The following is a 5,663-nucleotide window of genomic DNA, read 5'->3' on the forward strand; positions in this document are numbered from 1 at the left end:
TTAACACAACCCCCTTATAGAAGGTGAATGTCAGCATCAGATATATAGTTTATTATCTATTTTTACATTTATATCACTAGTCTTAACCACCAACTTTGGCTCTTCAAATATTGTTCTATTATCTATCTATCTATCTATCTATCTATCTATCTATCTTTGTGTCTGTCTATTCTCTATCTATGTGAGTATATATATATATATATATATATATATATATATATATACACAGGGACGTGCAGTCAGGGGAGGCAGGGGAGGCAGTGCCTCCCCTGTCATTAATGATTAAGATAATACAAAGAAGATGCATATGACACATATTCTGTGTCATATGTATCCTCTTAATATTATTCTTATCATTGCTCCCCTCCTTATGTGTTTGGGAGGCACCAATTGTGGTGCCTCCCGTTGTCTCTGGGGAAAGGTATGGGAGCGGGGGGCGGGCACGGGCGGGGACTAGCCATGAGCAGTAAAAGCCCATTGAAAATATATGGGAAAGCGGCACCATTAGAGGTGCCGCTTTCATACAGGGACGTGCTTTCAACCTATGAAAGCACGTCCCTGTCAGTGAGGCCACAGTGATTGGCCAGCGGATCCGTCACTGGATCCGCTGTCAATCACTGTGTGGGCGACGCTGGCGGAGGAGGTGTGGGCGGCTGGATGCGGCGGTGGTGCGGGCGGTGGGATGAGGCGGTGGTGGAGCGGGCGGCGGGTTGCGACGGCGGTGCCGGCGGCGGAGGTTTACCTTTAGCCTGCAGAGTTTGGCAGCGGAGCGGTACCAGTTTCAAAAATGGCGCCTCAGCGTCATTTTTGAAATTCAAGATGGCCGCCACGAGCCAATCACGGCTCGCGCGTCATCGCCCCGCCCCCTCCAGCTGACTTATATAAGTCAGCGCGAGGCAGAGGAGCGTCAGTCCGACGGCGGAGGAGGAGCTGTGAAGAGCTCCTGAAGAAAGAAGACGCCGGAAGTCCTGGATGGGCGGCGGCTATGCAAAAGAGCTTAGCAGCCGCCGCCCACCAGGTGAAGACGCTGGAAGCCCTGGGGAGGTGGCGCCCCCCCAGGTGAAGACGCAGGAAGCCCTGGGAAGGCGGCGGCCACGCAAAAAAGCTTAAAGGCCGCCGCGCCCAGGTGAAGATCCAGTTTAATAAAACTTATTTTTAAGACCGTGTGGTGTTTTATTTTAATATTTTCTTTACAGGTGGACTACAGGTGCCAGCGGGCCCTTTATGTCCGGGCATGCTGGCACTTGTGGTTCTCCAAGTGCCAGCATGCTGGGGCAGGCTTGCTGGGACCTGTAGGCCACCTGTAAAGAACAATATTACTATTCTTTGCAGGTGGACTACAGGTGCCAGCGAGCCCTTTATGTCCGGGCATGCTGGCACTTGTGGTTCTCCAAGTGCCAGCATGCTGGGGCAGGCTTGCTGGGACCTGTAGGCCACCTGTAAAGAACAATATTAACACACAATGAACCCCGCACCCACCGCCACCAGGGGTGCAGGGCATAGCACTGGGCTATCAGCCCAGTGCTGGTTATTGCTCGGGAGGGGGGACCCCATTTTTATTTTTGGGGTTCCTACTTTCCGAGGAATTCCAACCCTGGGCTGACTGGCTGGGGGGATGATTAATGTTATGGCAGGGGGACCCCACACTGAGTGTCTCCCCTGCTATGGCATTGCTCCCCCTGGCTGGTTCTGCCTAGTGCTGGTTTTATTGATGTATCGGGGGACCACACTTTTTTTTTTCTCGGGGGGGAGGGGGCTTGTTAGCTGCCAGTGCCTCCCCAACCAGTGACCTCACCGCACGTCACTATATATATATATATATATATATATATATATATATATATATATATACAGTGCTCGAAGTAGGGCAGTACACAGTGGTATGGCATACCGCCACTTCGAGCACTGGCAGGTCACCTATAGTGGGAAGATTCTCTGTGGGGACACTTGTCATCTGTGGCCCCATACCCCTAAGCGCTTTACCCATCACAGCTTTCTTGCATTACAGAAAGCCCGCTGGCACGGCTGTTAGAGCAAGAAGAGGCTCCAAGCTAGCCTAGAGTTGGTGGTGCTACCCTAGAGTTATGCTACCCTAGAGTTATGACATATGAGAGGACAAAAGAAAAGAGGAGGCAGACTCTTTTGTTTGGGGACACTCTTTGTCACAACTGAGGGCCTGAGCTGACGGGAGGCAGCCTCAGTTGTAGGGGCTGAGATGTACCGGAACCTGGGAGGTTGTATCAGACCCCTGGACATGTAAGTAACATGAATAATAACTGCCCGAAGGCGTGACCACGACAACTTGGATAAAAGTCAATGATGTTTATTATGACAACTCCGCAACACAGCAGCAGTAAAAGAAAACGTAAAAGTCAGCAAAGAATAAATACAGTTCCTGGGTACTACAGGATGGCAGGAGCCACAGGGCACTGGTAGTGTGAGATAGTTCTTATGATCTTCTAGATGGAAAGTCCTTACCAGGCCCGACTGTAGCAATGGAGATAACCCAGGATTGTGCCAGCTGGTGTTCCAGGAAAAGCTGGGTTGCTGAAGATAAAACAGCTGCTGTGGATACTGGCTGGAACCAAACTGTTGTTAGCACGGAGTGGATACTGGCTGGAACCAGTTAAATAATAAATGAACTTGGGAGCGATGAAATATGAACTGAAATGTAGAACTTGAGAGCAGAGAAATAATAATACCGGTGGAGAGTGGTAAAGTGTAGAAAGGACACCGGCCCTTTAAGGGAAGCTGTACTCTGCTGGAAGCTGAGCTGGAAGCAGGTAATGTTGTAGCTGGAAACAGATGAATCCACAATGGATTGGAGAGTCAGGCTACACCGCAGGTGGAATGCTGGTGCGGGTCTCTATGGTGGAAGTCTTGAGACAGGAGCTGGAACCTGGAAGACAATCACAGGAGAGAGACAAACAGGAACTAGGTTTGACAACCAAAGCACTGATGCCTTCCTTGCTCAGGCACAGTGTATTTATACCTGCAGCAAGGAAGGGATTGGCTAGGCAATTATGCAGATTATCAATACTGAGAACAGATTGGTGGAAATGATCAGCTGACAGAATCCAAGATGGCTGCGCCCATGCAGACACTTGGAGGGAAGTTTGGTTTGTAATCCATGTGGTAATGAAAACAGTAATGGCGGCGCCGGCCACCGGAGACAGGAGGCGCCAGGCTGACAGATGCACATCCAACCACGCGGACACAGCGGAGGCCGCGGCTGACGTAATCGCCACTCAGACACTCTGCATGCAGAAGTTCAGGGACGGCGGCGGAGGCCGCGGGAGACGCCATGCCAGGTGTAATATGGCGTTTACTGTGACAGCGTCCCAGAGTGACAGGAGAGGATACAGGAATGTACACATCAGGATAACAGATGGAATCCGGTCCTAGAGCGTTGAGCCAGCCTTAGGAGGCATCTGATGGGTAAGAAATGGCGTCCAGATACCCGGATCGTGACAGTACCCCCCCCCTTTAGGAGTGGCCCCAGGACACTTCTTTGGCTTTTGAGGAAACTTGGAATGGAATCTCCGGACCAAGGCAGAAGCATGGACATCAGAAGCATTGGTCCATGAACGTTCCTCAGGACCATAACCTTTCCAGTCAATAAGATATTGTAGTTGACCGTAACAGTGACGTGAGTCCAGGATCTTGGCCACTTCATACTCAACGCCTCGTTGAGTTTGGACTTTCGGAGTTGGAGGAAGTGAGGAATGAAACCGATTCAAGATCAGCGGTTTCAACAGGGAAACATGGAATGTCCTGGGTATTTTTAAGAAGGGAGGCAACTGGAGTCTGTAAGCAACAGGATTGATGACTTGTTCAATCTTGAAAGGACCGATATAGCGAGGTGCAAACTTCATACTGGGAACTCTTAACCTCAAATTCTTCGTGGATAACCATACCTGATCACCCACCTTGAGAGCAGGAACTGCTCGACGCTTCTTATCCGCAAACTTCTTGTACCTGAACGATGCCTTGAGCAGAGCTGATCGTACGCTCTTCCAGATATTGGCAAACTGATGCAAGGTGATATCCACTGCGGGAACAGAAGTTGCTGGAAGCGGTTGGAACTCAGGGACTTTAGGGTGGAATCCAAAGTTAGTGAAGAATGGTGTTGAAGCAGATGAAGAATGATACTGGTTGTTATGACAGAACTCGGCCCAGGGAAGTAATTGAACCCAGTCATCTTGAGAGGACACATAGATGCGGAGGAAGGCCTCCAAGTCCTGATTCACCCTCTCGGTTTGACCATTGGTCTGAGGATGGTAAGCCGTGGAAAACTTTAGCTTGACTTGGAGGACTTGACATAAACTTCGCCAGAATTTGGCTGTGAATTGAACTCCTCGATCTGAGATAATTTCTTCAGGAAGACCGTGGAGTCGGAAGATCTCTTGTATGAATACTTGAGCCAACTTGGAAGCTGACGGAAGACCGGTGAGAGGAATGAAGTGTGCCATCTTGGTGAACCGGTCAACTACCACCCAGATGGTATTGAACTTGTTGCACATGGGTAAGTCTGTAATGAAATCCATCGACAAGTGGGTCCATGGTCGACGGGGAACGGATAGTGGAACCAGTTGCCCCGCAGGCGACTGGCGGGATACTTTATGTTGGGCACACTTTGGGCAAGATGCAATAAACTCCAAGACGTCCTTTTTCAGAGTCGGCCACCAATAGGACCTAGAGATAAACTCCAGGGTTTTTTGGATACCTGTATGTCCGGCAAAACGGGAAGCATGGGCCCAATGCATGAGCTTCTTCCTTAGCATCGGCTTCACAAAACTTTTCCCTGATGGGGGCGTAGAGTCCATCCCTACCGTGGAGAATGCCAACGGATTTATAATAGGATGCTTGTCTGAAGACTCTGACTCATTTTCTTGCTCCCATGAGCGGGAAAGGGCATCGGCCTTGCGATTCTGAGAGCCCGGACAGAACTGGAGTTTAAAGTCGAACCTGGAAAAGAAAAGTGCCCATCTGGCCTGACGAGGGTTGAGACATTGTGCGCCCTTCAGGTATAAAAGGTTCTTGTGGTCTGTAAGTATGGTGATTGAATGAGAAGCTCCCTCCAACAGATACCTCCACTCTTCTAGAGCGAGCTTGATGGCTAGCAACTCCTGGTCGCCAATGGCATAGTTGCGCTCAGCTGGGGAGAACTTCCGGGAGAAGAAACTGCAAGGGTGTAAATGGCCATCTTTAGCCCTCTGAGATAACACCGCTCCTACTCCAACGGAGGAGGCATCCACCTCTAAGATGAAAGGAGAGTCGATGTCAGGCTGTTTCAGAACAGGCGCAGAGATGAACCTTTGTTTTAAAAGATGAAATGCTTGCATGGCTTCTTCAGACCACTTGGACGGGTTAGCACCCTTCTTAGTGAAAGCAGTAATAGGCGCCACAATGGTGGAAAAGTCTCGTATAAACTTTCGGTAATAGTTGGCGAACCCTAAGAACCTCTGGACCCCTTTGAGGGTTAAGGGTACCGGCCAATTTTGGATTGCTTGTAGTTTCTCAGGATCCATCTCTAGTCCGGAACCGGACACAATGTACCCTAGAAACGGAATGGACTTGACTTCAAAGACGCATTTTTCTAATTTGCAATAGAGATGATTGACACGGAGACGGGACAGAACCTCTTTAACCCAAAAACGATG

The sequence above is a fragment of the Pseudophryne corroboree genome, chromosome 4, assembly GCF_028390025.1.
Source record: "Pseudophryne corroboree isolate aPseCor3 chromosome 4, aPseCor3.hap2, whole genome shotgun sequence".
NCBI lineage: Eukaryota > Metazoa > Chordata > Amphibia > Anura > Myobatrachidae > Pseudophryne > Pseudophryne corroboree.